The sequence below is a fragment of the Enhydra lutris genome, unplaced genomic scaffold, assembly GCF_002288905.1.
Source record: "Enhydra lutris kenyoni isolate GAN:26980312 unplaced genomic scaffold, ASM228890v2 scaffoldscaffold12, whole genome shotgun sequence".
Taxonomy (NCBI): Eukaryota; Metazoa; Chordata; class Mammalia; order Carnivora; family Mustelidae; genus Enhydra; species Enhydra lutris.
The window spans coordinates 35,977,579-35,994,042 of record NW_019154096.1 but is presented as its reverse complement, the minus strand read 5'-3'; the positions used below and the strand labels follow the sequence as shown (position 1 = coordinate 35,994,042).

The window sequence follows — 16,464 nt, the reverse complement described above, 5'->3', positions numbered from 1 at the left end:
AGCCGGGCCGGGCGCAGGACCGCGGAGCATGCCCCGGGCAGCGCGGAGTGCGGAGCCGAGAGTGGGGGCGGCGGCGGGGGGAGGGGCGCGGGGCGGGGGCGCTGGGTGGCGCGAGGGCGCTAAGCGGATGACACCGCTCGGATCCGCGCAGCTGGAGCGCTCCCGCCGGCTGTCAGAAGAGACCAATTGGTGAGCTCGGAGGTGAGGGGACCGGCTCCCAGCAGCGGGCGGGGCCGGGAGGGGTGGTGGCGAACTCCTCTCCCTACCACGCCCCCTTCGCCCAGGTCTGGAGCGCAGGCGCCGAGGGGTCCCCAGCTCCGCAGCGGGGAGGAGCGGGGAAGAAGGGGGGACGGGGGCGGTGTCTTCCCCTAGATGGCCCTGAGCAGGACACTGGAAAATCGGCGCTTCTTGGGGCTCCGCTGGAGGTTTCCCTTTTTATGAACTTCCACTGTGACTTTGAGGGAGTTTGGCACTCTGAGCCTGATCATTCCGGGCTGTAAAAGGGCGGTAGGCAGGAAACAGATCAGCCTGAGACTGGAGGGGTCGCTCCCGGGAGGAAGAATGCACAGAAGCGGGTGGATTGGCCGGGCGCGAGTGGCGGGTGCCTTCCAGGGCAAACAGGTTCCAGGGATAGTGCCTCTGGCTTGGAGTGGGGGCTGAGATCAAAAGACAAAGAGGAGGGTTAGGAGAGGAGCAAATGGGGAGGGGTATCAGGCCCACCTCACTGGGATCCCTACTCTTTCCTGTCCTAACCTCCAGGCGCTGGATCGCTAATGTGGTCACTAGTGAGGGTCCACATATGTGGTGGGCAGCAGGGAGGGTGTTCAAGTCACCGTTAAAGTGGGAGGTGAAAGTTACCAGGTAGCACACTGGCCTCACTCCCTATCCCCAGGGTCCAGTGGGTGCCGATGGAGAAGTAGCAGACCCACTCAAGCCTCCTAAGGAAGGATGAATGGCTTGAAGGCAGAATCAAGCCCCTCCCTGGGACCCACTTGCCAACAGAGCCGGCCAGCACAGGTATGGACTGCCCCGAGAACGGTGAGCTCGCCATCCCTGAGGGCATTTAGTCAAAGCAAGGTGCTGCTATGGGGGCCCCCCGACACTGAAAAGAAGGAGAAGCAGGTAAGCTCAGGAACCTTCCTGGTTGGTGGTAGCTTTTCCCTGGGCTGGGCACTCATTCTCTCACTCTGATATTGGAGTTTGGTTGGAGAAGCGGCCTGGTCTCTTCTACTCAGAGGAGGCACAGGGAGGTCACTTTAGGCCCAAACCTGGCCACTTCCCAGGATGGTCTTAGAAGGGTGTGTCCGCAGACAGAGGAAACACCTTTGGGTGCTTCCTGGAGAGGCCTCCACTGCTGGGGTCTTGGTATTTCTCCCCAGGGCCCTTCATCAGAGTAGAACATCACCCATCCCCCTGGGCCAACCCTCCTTGATCTACTGTTGGCAAGAGTTAGGGATTCAGAACAAGGAGATGAATCAGTAATCCCAGAGTGTTGGGCAATTTTCAGGCCCAGTTAACCAGAACCCTTCTTGAATCTCCATGGGTTTGGCCCTTTGGCTGGAAAATGCATTTTTTAAAATAATTTTTTAAAATGCACTGTATTTTATTTATTTGAGAGAGAGAGCATGCATGTGTAAGTGAGCTGGGGGAGAGAAAGAGAGAGGGAGAGGAGCAAACTCCCCACTGAGCATGGAGCTACTACGTGAGATCATGACCCGAGCTTAAACCAAGAGTCAGATGCTTAACCAACAGAGCCACCCACATGACCCTGGAAAATGCACTTTAAATTGCACAGACATTTCTGCATCTTTTGGTCACAAAATACTGGGACAAGGCCAAGGCAAGCTTTCACAAATCTGCATAGAGATTAGGAGATTGGGACTTTCTGTCAGTGACTCAGTGGGCTGGAGGCAGAGCAAGTGTGTCCTGGGGCCAACATCTTGCCCGTGTGCTGAGCAAAGCAGCTTTCCCTGTGGCCTGTCTGCCTCCTTCCTCATCACTTGTTTCTGGTGCCTTGACTTCTCTGGCCTCAGTTCACTCAGTCAGCAGACTTGCACTAGAGAGGGATCACGAAGGCACATTCCCACATGCTGTGTGTGTGTGTGTGTGTGTGGTCACCCATATTATTTCCTGTAATCAGTATGACCTCTTCTGATGCGATTGTCCCTGCTTTGGAAAGGAAGAAGTAAAGCACAGAGAGGGTAAGTCACTTGCCCAGTTTCACACCGCCGGTGAGGGACAGAGCCTAGAGTCACATCCAGTTTGGGCTGGCTCCAAAAGTAGTTGAAACTTTCCATGATAGAGGGAGATGACTGTGAAGCTACTGAAGCTTCAGCTCTGGGGCCCCCGGTTCACACATCTCTTCCATAGTCTACCTCTACTTGTGGTTTACATCTATTTTTTTTCCTTAAAGAGGCCACCTCCCCTTTCAATTGTATAGGCTCAGATCTGGGAGAAGGACTAGCTGTCCTGGTTTGCCTGGGACTGAGGGGGTTTCCAGGGATGTGGGACATTCAGTGCTCAAACTAGGAAGGTCTGGGGTAAACCGGCACAAGCTGGTCTCTGCAGATCGATCCCTGTCCACAGAACATTTGAGAACCTGGGAGAACAGCAGTAATTCATGGAGGTTCTCATCATGGACCCTGGTCTTGACCTTTAGTGCGGAGGAGTGAGAGGCTCTGTGGAGGACTCAGTGTGTCATAGCAGGGAAGGGCTCGCCTGCTGTGAGACACACGGCTTGGCTCTCACCTGCCGATGCTGGGCAGCCTTGGACATATTACCTTGTCCTCCACGTGTCTATTACCCCGGCAGGGTGATGAGCTCCCTCTCTACAGGGCCTCCTAGCTAAGGCATCAAATCAATTTCACCTCTTGGTCCTGTCCTGACAGCATTTCCTCAGGCAGAGTTACAATAGCTGGTCCAGCTGTCAGTAAGTGGGAATTCAAGTGTTAGCTGCCAGCCTGGGCATGTGAGTGTGTGCTTCCTCTAGCTGCCAACACACTAACCCAGGCTCTTACAGCCTCTTTGCCCCCATATGACCTACCTGAATGTGCTAACCCATGGAGCCTTGCTCCCTTGTGCCCACACTCGGACAGCTGCCTAACTTGTCCCAGCCCAGGTGAGGTCCTGACAACTGTCCTCTGTGGTTGTGGATCAGGGTGTACCCACCTGGCAGGAAGATGGGAATCTTTTGCCATAGCAGTGGGCTCTGGGGTTAGTAGCTGAGAGCCCTGAGAGCCCGGGACACCATCTCCTCAGAAATGTGGCCTTCCCTGTCCCCTTGCTCTGTCCAGGCCAGGTGTAGGGTGGTTGTCTCCGTTTTCTCTAGCATGTAGATGGGATTCTTCCCCTATCTGTCTAAGGCGCTGCCTGCCCCCCTAACTGAGATACTAGGCAGGAATCTGGGGCTGCCGCCTGTTCCCCAGTACCCATCTCGTTGGTACTAGTACCCACTGGTTTGGACTCCTGGGTTGTAATGCTGGCTCTTGGTCACTGACACACGTGGGCAGAAGCTCCATCCTGATGTCACCTGTCTTCACGACACATTACTCTCCTCTGCCATCCAGCCTGCCTCCTGGTTAAGTCTAGGTAGGGACACAGCAAAGAATGTCTTCTCCTCCAGAAGAGTTTTTCCCTCTGGCATCTTCTGCCCCCAAGAGGAATTGGTCCCTACTTGGGACATTGACAGGGTTTTTAAAAAAACTTTAGTGCTGTAATCTGTCTGCCTTGTTATCTCCCACGGAGTGCTGTGAACCATTTAGAGCAGAGACGGTGTCACGCATAGGTTTCTTCTGTATCTGCACAGGGTTTGTCACATAGTAGGTCCTCAGTGGGTAGTTGTTGACCAGCTGAAGGAGTGACTGAATAATGAATGCATGACAAGGTCCCTGATGACGTCATAACTCTTGCTTCTTGATTCTAGTCAGTAGCTAATCGTCTGCATGCAATTGACACGCTCCTTCCCCCTCCATCCATCCTTAAGTGGGTAGACTGTGGTAGGCACGAGCATCCACTGAATGCCTGCTGAGCCAGGCAGGAGGCTAGGGTGTAAAGAGGCTGAGGGACAGGCAGCAGAGAGTGCTGGAGACTGCCACACAGGGATACGTGCTCACACCCACAGTGTCTCTGAACACTGCGTTGACGGGGCCCCTGGGTGACTCAGCTGCTTGAGTGTCTGCCCTCGGCTCAGGTCACGATCCCAGAGCCCTGTGTCTGGCTGCTTGCTCAACAAGGAACCTGCTTCTTCCTCTCCTTCTGTCACTCCCTCTGCTGCTCCCCCTGCTTTGTGCTCTCTTATTCTTGCTCTCTGTCAAATAAACAAATAAATAAAATCTTTAAAAATAATAATAAACACTGAATTGAACAAGTGACATGGCTGCCTTTTGATGTTTAGAAGAACCTATTTTTCTGTTCTGCTTTCCCACCTTCTGGTTCACACTTTGCAACTCCTCAGGGGCAGTGCGGTTTGACAGATTAAACAACAGATGAGCCGAAGATCTTTTCCAGAGGCAGAGCTGTTGATAACAAGTCTGCCAGTTGCCTCTGGACCTGTCTACATGGTACAAAGCTGCTAGTCAACAGGCAAGGTCCAGCCACTGCTTGGGACAGCAGACTAGAAGCCTGGACACATTCCCACCCTAGAAGTTTTATGATGCTGTGGAGTCAGTCAGGAAAGTCACGTGGGGGGTCCCTCGTGACCATTAGCCAGTCGGGGTGTGGCCTCTGCTGTGCTCCAGAAGGTGGTCTGCCTTGCACAGTTTGCCCCAAATCAGCTCGGAGCCGAGTCAGCAGAGCGGGTGAGCATGGAGGGCTGTGAAGGGCATGCGGCGAGCCAGGGAAGAGATTGGTCCAGGAGGACCCTATCCTGAATGGCGGTGGGGACGGGGCCGAGAGCTGGATCTGTCTAGTTTGGTGGAAGCAGGTCTGCAACCACCATTGGGCTTTTCTATTTCAGAGCCAGGCACTTCTTGTTTTCTTAGTCTCCCCAGCAGCCCTGTGTGACAGGGGGCCAGCCTCATTTTACAGGTGGGGAATCTGGGGCTCCAAGAGGACACCTGACCTCCCTGATGTCACCCAGTCGGCACCTGACAGGACCCTCATTTGAACCCACATCTGTGAAGCCTGTGCTCTGTCACCTATGTCATGTGTCCTCCGCAGCCAGGGGGTTGCCATGGGGACTCTGCACACTTTCCCTAGTGACACTAGTGCCAGCAGCCACTCTGTCTAGGTTCTTCAGGGAGTCAATTAAGGACAAAATAAGAATTCGAGTTTTATAAATCTGAGTCACTTCTAGATGTTTGGAGTACTCATGGGATCCCCAGTAGTCTTTTTTTTTTTTTTTTAAGATTTTATTTATTTATCTGACAGATCACAAGTAGTTAGAGCAGCAGGCAGCGAGAGGGGGAAGCAGACTCTCCACCGAGCAGAGAACCTGATGCGGGGCTCGATCCCAGGACCCTGAGATCACGACCCGAGCTGAAGGCAGAGGCCCAACCCACTGAGCCACCCAGGCACCCCAGGATCCCCAGTAGTCTCAAATAACCTTATTCATCAGACATTCCCCGTAGACTCCATCTACCCTTCGAGGGTGACGTTCTTCATGGTGCAACTTCTGGAGGTGACATCCCACAGGGGAGAGAGTGGGAAGGAAAGGTTTTGGCCTTTGGCCAGCCTCCAGGTCTGCATGGGAATCTCTGCTTGGGAGAGGGTCTTACACTTTCCCTCACTTCCCAGAGGAAGAAGAGATGGGGAGTTGGAGGGCGGCAGGCAGGAGCAGGGCCCTCAGCTCCCTTTTGTGCCTCCCACTTTTGGCCTGGGCTGCTCTGAGGGGCTGGTGTCCCTGAAGGTCCTTGCCCATCCTACCTGGGGCTGGTCTCAGGTAGGATGGGCAAGGGGGCTCAGAGCTGCAGGTGCTGCATTCCTGCCCCACAGACACCCTCCTCCTTTCCCCAGTGGCTGGCTGTGTCCTCTTTTTATTTGTGTACACTAAGAAACTGGTCTTTCCTGCCGACAAGGACACTGAGGCTCCTGGGGCTTGTGCTTTCTTGAGCATAAGGCTAGACTTCGCTCAGTGGTGGACACACAGCCTCTGAATTGTTCTTCCTGGCTGACTCTCAAGCACGCATGTCTAGTTAGGTCTTATCTGTGTCTTGCACGGTGGGGGTGGGGTTGGTAGTGATGGAGAAGAGAGGGACAAGGGGACAAGGACCGGGGACAAGGATGTGGAATAGTCAGCTGTCCCCCTGCTGGTAGCTGCGTGGTGCCCCTTGTCAAAGGAGTTCCTGGTGAGGGTCTGTCCCAGCACGGGAATGTGCACCATGGGCCTGTGTCCATAGCCCACCCAGCTACCAAGTCTGTAAGGCCACTCCGCTGGTACTCAGAACCCTTTAATTCCTCTCCTCTGTGCCTTGCCGATGGCCCTGCCTTGGTTCTAGCTCATTCCATCTCCTCCTAATGGCCCTTCCTCTCTGCATTCCCTCCTGCTTGCAAATACCTCAGGCTCTTCATCGTCCTTAGGATAAACTTCCAGCATCTAATGATAGTCTGGACACCCCAGATGGAATTCTCTGCTTTCCCTTTGTCCCCTGATCCTGCTGTCCAGTTGCTGGGAATTCTCCTCACTCAAGTCTTCTGCCTGGCCTTGATTGCTCCCTTCTTCACCCTCCGCCCCACACAGGCACACGTACACACACACGCGTGCACACACACACACGCACACACACACACACACACACACACACACACACATCTACACATGCTTGTACTTATGCACACACATCCCTTCTCCAGCTGGAACTCTCCTCTAACTCAACTCAAGCATCAGGTCATCTTTTCCCATCCTTCTCTGGGCACATCCCTCTGTTTCTGCCCCAGTGCTCACACCACAGTGCCTCTCAGCCCGCAAGGACCACATTGGTTCATGTCTGAGCCTCAGAACCTAGCGCTGTCTGACCATTGCCTACTGCAGGGATGGGTGAGTGAGTGAATGAACCAGCCCATGGATGCTGCCTCTGAAATGGAAGTGAAAGATTTGGCCGACGGCAAGGTAAGGGTTCTGGCTGGCCCTGGGACTGCTGTCCCCAGAGCCCCGTGCCAGAGAACCTCTGACCACCAGCCTTGCTCCTGGTGGGCCTGGCACTCACAGACTTGGCTATGGGGGAGGCGTGGGGAGGGGTTTCTCACCTTGCCAGGAGAATCAGATAAGAAGGAAGCTTTACAGAGAGATAAGCCTCTTAGACCTGGGCCATCTGTTCCATCTGAGTCACAGCTCCAGAGCACGGGCTCATTGTGGGCAGAAGCTCAGCCCTGGGGGAGGGCAGGGAAGGCAGGGACTTCCTGAAGCTAGTCCGTCTGTGTGCCAGCCCCTTTGTGGGCCCTTTACATCCATTTGTATGTGGGAGCCTCCTGTCAGCCCTCCGAATGGGTCCTGGGTTCTGCAGTTTACAGAAAAAGGAACTGACTTGCCCGGGTCGCAAAGAAAATCCTGGACAGGACTGGGATTTGAGTCCTGTTGTGTCAGACCAAGACCTTTGCCATTGTTAGTAGTGCCACTCCCCCTTCTCAGAGTTAGATTTTGCTGTGATGAAGGGGTGGCCTGCAGGAGAGGCTTCGGGGCATGGGTCTCCTCTAGCAGAAAGCTGTGGCCCAGGCCTCATTGTTGACTTTCTCAAACTGGGATGTGCCATGGGTTTTATGCATTTATTTATTATTTGTGAGCTTTGGTGTTCTTTCCAGCAGACTCACATCAGGAAGTTAGGAAGGGTTTCCTCCAGGGGCCATCGGGTGTGGGACGGATAGAGGCTATGCGTATCTCAGGACGACGGAGCCTCTGCAGACTTGGCCTCTGCTCTTGCGGGCCTGTTACCCTGCACCCTAGCAGGCTCTAAAGTGTCTGGATCTGCAGCTGCCCCACGTCTCAGTGGAATCTTGACCATCCACACTGGAGGGGTCAGGTGGGGACTCAGACCAGGTGGGCTGGACCTGAATAGCTCTTAAAGTTGGTGGCACAACTGGGACTGGCCTCTGGGAATTCCAGAACTTTCTCAGGGCCCTTCCTGCCCAAGGTGAATCCCTCCAACCTCCCAGCTCACTGCTATGAAGGTTGAAAAGGGTAGTGAAACCCACTGATGCCGGTGACTGAAGGGTCTTCCCTGGAGGGTTTTTTTTTCTCTCTGAACTTTACTTCCCTGAAGCCAGCATGAACCCAGAGAAGCTAACTTACTTGTTCAAGGTCCCACAGCAAGACAGGCATTCCAGAGTTTTGACCTTAGTATTCATGTTGTGGTTTTCAGAAAATTCTGGTTCAGGTTTTTCTAAAAGGCATTATGAGTACAGTCCAACACGGCAGGCAAGAAATGTTGTGTCTTTAAGAGAAGAGGTTCGTGGTTCAGGGGCAGAAACTTTCATGGGCCAAAGCTCTTGACATCTTTGCCATCAGCCCCAGCTTCAAAAGGAGCATCCTGGGAGAACCCGAGACTTCTGGATGTCTCGGGCACTGGGCATGAGGGTCTCAGCAGCATGCAGCCTTGTCTGGGGAGCATTACACTTGTGGAAGAGCCCCAGGTACCACCCAAAGCCGGGACTCTGGCTTGAAGTTACACAGTCTGCAGATCCTCACACGGCGCCCTGGGAAGGTGATGGTGCAGACAAGACAAGAGCCAGAGAGGCAGGCAGAATTGGGGTGGAGAAAGGAGACAACACAAGTAAGGTTCATTTCTAAGCACAAAGAGTTTTTAAAAATCAAGGCAAGAAGCTTATCTCCTTCCCGGAGGCCCAGAAGGGATCTTTCATGGCCAATATGACTGGTTCAGTTTATTTTAGTAGCATCAGCAAGAAATCTGATTTACCGGCAGAAGATGGAGGGAAGGCGGCTTATGAGCTAAACTGGCTCCGTCAAGAGCACAGTCCACCGTAGCTGACAAGTCTGGGAGGCGTGGTTCTGATGGCCGCAGTAGGAGGGAGCACCTACATGTCCTCGCAGGCCCTTGGACCTCTCGGGATCTCTCCTCCCAGAGAGCATGTTGCAGGCAACGTGTGTCTCAAAGCTGTGTTTGCATCTTGACAGACCCGTTCCACTTATGGGAGGAATAATGCACAAGAAAAAGCCCCGCAGGCATCAAACTGTTCTTTATAGTTTGGTTTTGAATACCAGAAAAAAATTTCTGAAAACAAGCTGAATATTGTGTGGTGGAGAAACAGTATGTTAGTAGTGGTATCTTACAATGGCACATGGCTAGTGGTGATAAAACCCTGTGATTATGAAGACTAGGTAGTAACAGGAAGAAAAATGCTCATGATGTAATGTTCATTTTAACATGAAAAAAATGAGATACAATAAAAATGAAACATGGTTGCATTAAGATAAAAACAAAAGAAATGAATGAGAAGAGTTACTAAGTTGCTGTGATGGGATTATTCTTTTTTTTTTTTTTCCTCCTTCAGTTTCCAGATTGTTACTATGTGCAAAGTGGTGTGAGAGTTGAAAACAGAATCTGGAACCAGAGGGTTTGGTTTCAAAGCCCTAGCTTTACCACCTACTTACTAGCTAGGTGACCGTCAACCAAGGACTCAACCTCTCTATGCTTTGGCCCCTCATCTGTAAATGTGGGGACAGTAATAGCATCTAACTCTTAAAATTATTGTGAGTTAGCAGATGTAAATGCTATACAATAATTGCTATATAGCTACTGACTATAAAAAAATAAATTTAATTATCATAATTTATTCATGGCCTCATATCTTAACCATAAATCTGTGCTAGTATTGGTGTGGTTTTCTTTGTATTTTTTTTTCCTTATTTGAAAGTGCTTTCATCTTCCAAATGTGATTGTCACAGTATTATACAGTGTGAAATTATCTTTTTTCTATTAATATCATGTTGCGAGGATTTTTCACCAGCATTTCTGATGGAGGACCATGATTCCTGAACCCTGTTTCCACCCCCTGTCCACCTCCTTCAGATCCCCAAGACTCTCTTCTCTGGTTCCTACAATAAATACAGTGGTTGACTTATTGCAAATATAGTTGCAATTCTCCACCCTGTTTTGACAATGTGATTTTGTATCTTCTCCACCAAGATATGGAATCTATTTCTCTGCTCCTTCAAGCTGGGCTGCCCTGGTGACTTGCTTTGACCAAATGAATGCAGCAGAGATAAAGCTGGGCCAGTTTTGAGGCCTCAAGAAGCCTGGGGTGCCCTCATTCACATAGGTGAAACCCTGCAGCTTCTGTGAACAAGTTGGAGCTAGCCTGTTGGAGGACAAGAGACCATGTGGAACAGGGTCCGGGTGCCCGACTGAGACCATCCCACATTTGCAGACCACCAACCCCCAAACATGTAAGAGGGCCCAGCCAACATCACCATAGCTGAAGAACTGCTCAGCTGACCTGTAGATTCGTGGAAAATACAAAATACATGTTGCTTTGGGCCACTGAAGTTGGGAATTTTTTAAAAAGATTTTATTTATTTAAGAGAGAGATAGGGAGAGAGAGCATAAGCAGAGGGTGGGGGCAGAGGGAGAGGGAGAAGCAGGCTCCTCACTGAGCAGGGAACCCGATGCAGTACTCGATCTCAAGACCCTGAGATCATGACCTAGCTTGCCCCAGGAGTGTTTTGTTATGTAGCTATGGCTCATAAGTATAATCCCAAGGAAGCAGGCTACTGCTATGAGAGCTTCTGATCGACTGACCCACTGGACAGGATAGACAGGGCACCCTCTTCACCTCCTCCCTTCCAGGGTCCATGGTACTGGCCCTGTGTCCACCCAGGTGTCACCCAAAGTCTCCAAAACCCTCAAGTCATCACACTCGTGGTCCTCAGTGGGTAATCTCTGTCTCTGCAGTTTGGGCCCCTTCCCAAAGATAAGGACAACCCCATAGTAGGGGAGAATTTCTCTGGGCCCATCCCACCCTGTCTCCTTACTGTAGGTCAAGTAATTTTGCTAGTCTTCAAAACAGGGAAGGTGGAATGGAACTCTTGGGTCCCAGGCAGTCTGTGGGAGGGGCAGGTACATGCTCATGCTCCAGGGGTCTTCCAGAAAGACTTCCTAGCCTTCCCCCCAGAGCTTTCTCATCAACAGCCTCAGGACACGTGGATGGAAAGTGACCTGATAGAGGCCCCAGGTGGGGCCTAAACAGCTGTCATTCTGCCCCTGCCTCACCCTGATGTCCCTCAAACTCCAACAGAGTTCACAAATTGAACGCTCCATCAAAAAAAAAAAATGCTGCCATGATATGCTGCCATACAGATTTATACACAACTTTTCAAATAATTTGAAAGAGCTTTTTTTTTTCTTTTTTTAGCAAACTGGTAAATGCAGTAAATTTAGCAAATTGGCCATTCATTCAGCCCATCGATTTTGGGTGTTGGTTTTGTGGAACTGACCCAGAGTCCTGTGCCTGCCACTTTCAGTAACTCCCACAGGCCTAGCACTGCATTTGCATATGAAGCAAGGCCCTGGAAAGATGTTTGAAGAGTGGTGTGTATCGTTGCTGGTGGTGTCAGCTCAGGGACATCCTCTAGGCACACTCAGTTATTTTCTCCTCGGACAGACAGGTGTACAGACACTCATATGTCAGGGAACAGGAGTAGAGAGGCCAAATTTCCCTGAGCTTGGCTCCCCTAGTCCCTCTGCTGTTGACTGGGCAGCATTGTGTAAGCCCCAGGGTCGAGCCTGGAAAATGGCGGGTGGAACCACCTTAGGCTTTGGTTTTCAGTGTGGAAATCGCTGGCCGCCTTCTTCAGGTGCCCTGACAAGGCTCCGACTTCCTCCACAGCAACAGTAGGATGTGTTGATGGGGTACTCGGTGACAGGCTAACACCTGCCTTTATAGTCACGACCTCACTGACTCCTTTCCCAAGTCTGGCATGGTAGATTCTAGTATCATACCCTTTCACAGGTGAGGAGACTGAGGCTTAGCAGAGCTGGGTGACATGCTCAAGAGCACACAGCTAGCAGGTGGTGGAGCTGGGATTCCAGCCCAGAAGGTGCTCTGCTTTGGGGCAATCTGAGGTCTTGGGCATGGACATGTCTTCTGGAGCTCACTGCAGGAAAGCTGCTCTCTATGGAGGAGGCAATTTGTTGCAGTGTAAAGAGGTGGATACACACGGGTTCCTGGCTCTGCCTCAGATTCTTTCTGAGTCTCAGTTTCCCAATCTGTAAAAGGGGGACAATGATTCCCTGGGGGTGGTTCTGAGGATTTAAATGAGATTATATAATAGGGACCTTTACACTCTTTATGTTCGAAGTTGTTTGCAAGTTTCTGCAATTGAATTAAAAAATATATTTTTAATTAAAAATTAAATTAAAAAATATGTAATTTTACACCCGAATGTTTATAGCAGCAATGTCTACAATAGCCAAACTATGGAAAGAACCTAGATGTCCATCAACAGACAAATGGATAAAGAAGATGTGGTATATATACACAATGGAATACTATGCAGCCATCAAAAGAAATGAAATCTTGCCATTTGCGACGACGTGGATGGAACTAGAGGGTATCATGCTAAGCGAAATAAGTCAATCGGAGAAAGACAACTATCATATGATCTCCCTGATATGAGGGAGAGGAGATGCAACATGGTGGGTTAAGGGGGTAGGAGAAGAGTAAATGAAACAAGATGGGATTGGGAGGGAGACAAACCATAAGTGACTCTTAATCTCACAAAACAAACTGAGGGTTGATGGGGGGAGGGGGGTTTGGAGAGGGGGGGTGGGGCTATGGACATTGGGGAGGGTATGTGCTATGGTGAGTGCTGTGAAGTGTGTAAACCTGGCGATTCACAGACCTGTACTCCTGGGGATAAAAATATATTTTATGTTTAATAAAAATTAAATTTAATAAAAAATATATATATAATTTTATATATGTGTGTGTGTGTGTGTATATATATATATATATATATATACAGAGAGAGAGAGAGAGAGAGAGAGAGAGAAATCCAGAGTCAACATGGAAGTTATGCACCTAGATTATTCTAAAGTGTTGAGTCACTAACAAAACAGCTGCCCTTGTACTGTGCACAAGGAGTTAACCTGGCTGTTTCTCCTAGGAACTGTGTGTTTGTGTGTGTGCACGTTTGCGTGTCCGTGTGTGTGTGCACATCCTTAACTTCTTTTTACAGCCTGTGAGTACATCCTGGGGAGGGGTTTGGGGATGAGCTCACTCAGCAGGGAAGGACTCTACCTCTCTATTCCCTAGGGTTTTGCCTTATTTATTTCATGGAAACACTCCTCCTCCTCCTCCTCCTCCTCCTCTTCCTCCTTCTCCTCTTCCTCCTCCACCACCACCACCACCACCACCACCACCACCACCACCACCACCACTGGCTGGGGCCTCAGCAGGGAGCGGAGCCACAGTCTGTCAGTCAGTGACTTACTCTCACCTCTCCTTGGCGGGTGCTTCACACTTGGGTCCAGTGTGTGAGTACTGGTTATTTTTATCCCGCCCCAAATTCATGTGATGCCAGTTTGGAAGGAAGGGCTGTCAGCTTCTCCAGAGAAGTGGCCTGATACTAAGCTATCCTGTCTCCCTCCCTTCTTCTCCTTCACACCCAAGCTCCCCTGGCACAGGACTCTCAGTAGTTGGCTGGGGGTGGGTTGGAGGCTCTGACTCCGGTCATGGGCTCCCTGGGCCATGGCCCCAGGGGAACCTGCAGGAATGGGGCCTGCTCAGACCCCTGGGAGGGACTTTAGGCTACAGAGAGTAGGGGGCAGGAGCCCTGGATTAGTGTCAGGTCTGTGGCTCAAGGTTCTGCTGCTTTCCCCTGTGCACTCTGCCTGCCCCGGGCCATGGGGCCCTTCTACTGAAGGCCAGTGGAAGTCTAGTGGTGCTAACTGCACGCTGGGACCAGGCAACCACCATGCATGCACCAGCAGGCACCCAGCCTAGGCCAGTACTGGAAACTGGGGGTCTGCAGGCCCCCTTGGGCTTGTCTCCTTCAGCATCCAGTGCCCCCCTGCCAGGCCTTGTGGGTGAGGGCAGTCTTGTTCCTCAAGACATCACCCTGGCATGGAACCCAGCTCTGCACTTCCAGCCTGTACCTTGGGACTCTCTGAACCTGTGAATCCCATTCCCCTACTGATCGCCTTTCTTCATGTGCCAACTCATGAGGTCAGCTTTGCCTTGGGTGGTAGCTTCTATGGACACCCCCTGATTCACCAGCCTCTCTTCTGTCTTCCATGGCCCCTTCTTGCCCGTCTCAGGCCCCCATGCCTGCTGCTTCCTCTGCCTGAACACTCCCCTCCACATTCCTCCTTCTGACTCCTTGCCTTTCTTCAGGTCTCAAATGTGGCCTCTTCTGATGTCACCCACCCAGGGTAGGGGTTGTTCCTGGTATCATTTCAAATTGCATTCTGTTCTTTCTCTTGACAGAAGGTATTTGGTTCAAAATGATTACTTCTTTGACTTTTATTGGTGGGGAGGGTATGGTTCTCTGCATTAGACAGGAAGTTCCATGAGGCCAGGGTCACATCTGCTGTGGCCCCTCCATGTCAGGCACAGCTGGGGGCTGACCCACATGTACCACTTGTCCCATGGCCTCCCCAGAAGCTCTTCTTAACCATCTGGACAGGGCGCGGTGCTTACCTTTCCGGGTCGTCAGGGCAGGGTTAGGAACTCGGGAACAGCACAGTCTGCGTTTCCAGGGCCTGCTGAGATGACTAGAATTTTTTCTCCCTGAGGGTGGACACAGAGGGGCAGAGACCCTTCCTTAGGGGACACCATGGGATTGGGATCTGTGAAGGAATGACTTGAATATGCCTCCACTCCCAAGGTACAGGGGTCAGGAGTATTTATTCAAGGAAAATCAGGATGGGCCAGGCTATGGGAGGGCCGAGGGGGGAAGGGTAGGCCTGGGGGTGATTTTTTTTTTTCCCCAGAAAGAACAAAATCCGTGTGGGCAGCTACTGTCTTCCTCACGCTCCTGTCCAAAAAACAACACTATAGCTCAAAGTGTCTATGCCTGTTAACTCAGTATTCTCCCTTTGGCCATCTAGCCTAAGAAAATAATCTTAAATACAAGACATGTTTGATATTACAGATATGCTTTTTACCACATGCGTAAAACAGTGCAACGTTGTGAACCATCTAAATGTTGAAGCATGAAATTCATCATAACACATTCACTGGATGGCATGTTATACCTCCAAATATTACTTAAATAACACATGTTGGAGCCTATGCCAGTGATACTCCTAAATGGACCAGAGAATTTATGGGGAAAGGACATCTTCAACGAGCTGTCATTGAGGTAACAGTGGCAGTCTCTCACATGGCCCCAAATCCGAGGTCTGGTAGACTGCATTGCTTTGGACTGTGCTGACGAGCAATTCTAATCACTGTTTCCCATATTACATATGCAGCAACGTTCATGGCAAAAACTTTAGAAAACCAATACTTCTTATGATCCTAAAGCTCAGAGACGATGGCTGTTGATATTCTGGTGTAAATGCTTCCAGAATAATTTCAATCATAAGTATCTTTGGTGATTATAATAATACAGTGATAACAAAAGAGATACAGCATTGAACATATAGAGATATATCAATTTCAAGAAAGAAAATGCTTGCCTGCAATATTAAAAAGAAATAAAAGGTTGAACATGGTATTCTTGAGTCATGAAGGTATGGGTGTGTTTTGCCCCATCTCTATACATGTCTGTATCCCCAACTCCAATAAATATTAAAATAACCATAATTGCTAATAATAATAATAATGATAATCATAGTAATAGGCACGGTCTAGTGGAGGCAAGAGAGAGGCAAGAGAAAAAGCTCAAAATAGTTACTTGAAACAAGAAAGGCAGGAGACTAAAATATGCATATCCACAGAGGTGCGAGGAATATCTCCCCTACTTGCAAACACACAAAACATGTCCCCTCACCCCACCCCATGCATCCGGTCTGCTGCGTCTGTTGCACGTGGTTGCTGTGCATGAGATCTGGCGATGTTCGGACTCAGACAGTCCACTCTTCCAACTTCCTGTCCTGAAAGCATGATATGCGTACAGCAGAGTGGCTCCAGCATTTCTAGCTAGGTAGGATTCAGGTGCAAGAATCAGTCTTGCCGGGAAGTTGTGTGCTTGCAGTAATCACATCACTTTCTATATAGCTTGTGTGTGTGTGTGTGTGTGTGTGTGTGTGTTAGGGGAGCTGGGGTTATGGATGTACATCGGGTGGTGCTGCCACTGTGGATAGAGGTGCCACAGATTTCGGAGGGTGAGCCTGTCTTTCCGGGCCCAGGCCTGCCTCCTGGGGGCCTTGCCCTCGGGTGTTACCTGATTCCAACCTCCCCAGGCCCTGCCTTCTGCTCAGGAGCCGGCATCCCAGGAGAGGGCCCTACCTTCTGTGGAGAAGATGGAGAAGCAGAGGAGCAAGATGCAGAGCAGCCTGGAGACAACTAGAAGCCTCATGGCGGGGTGGCCAGAACCTCACGTCCCGGGGAGAGAGCTGTGCTGCAGAG

General features: G+C 50.7%; 1 long non-coding RNA gene across 1 annotated transcript; it reads right to left on the bottom strand.

The window, feature by feature from the left end:
* Positions 1-8,446: 8,446 nt before the first annotated feature.
* On the bottom strand, positions 8,447-16,464 carry LOC111144691. The gene is made up of 3 exons (XR_002640422.1): positions 16,345-16,464; positions 14,590-14,679; positions 8,447-8,625 (listed from the first exon to the last, which is right to left on the bottom strand). It is a non-coding gene; the product is annotated as an uncharacterized LOC111144691 (long non-coding RNA).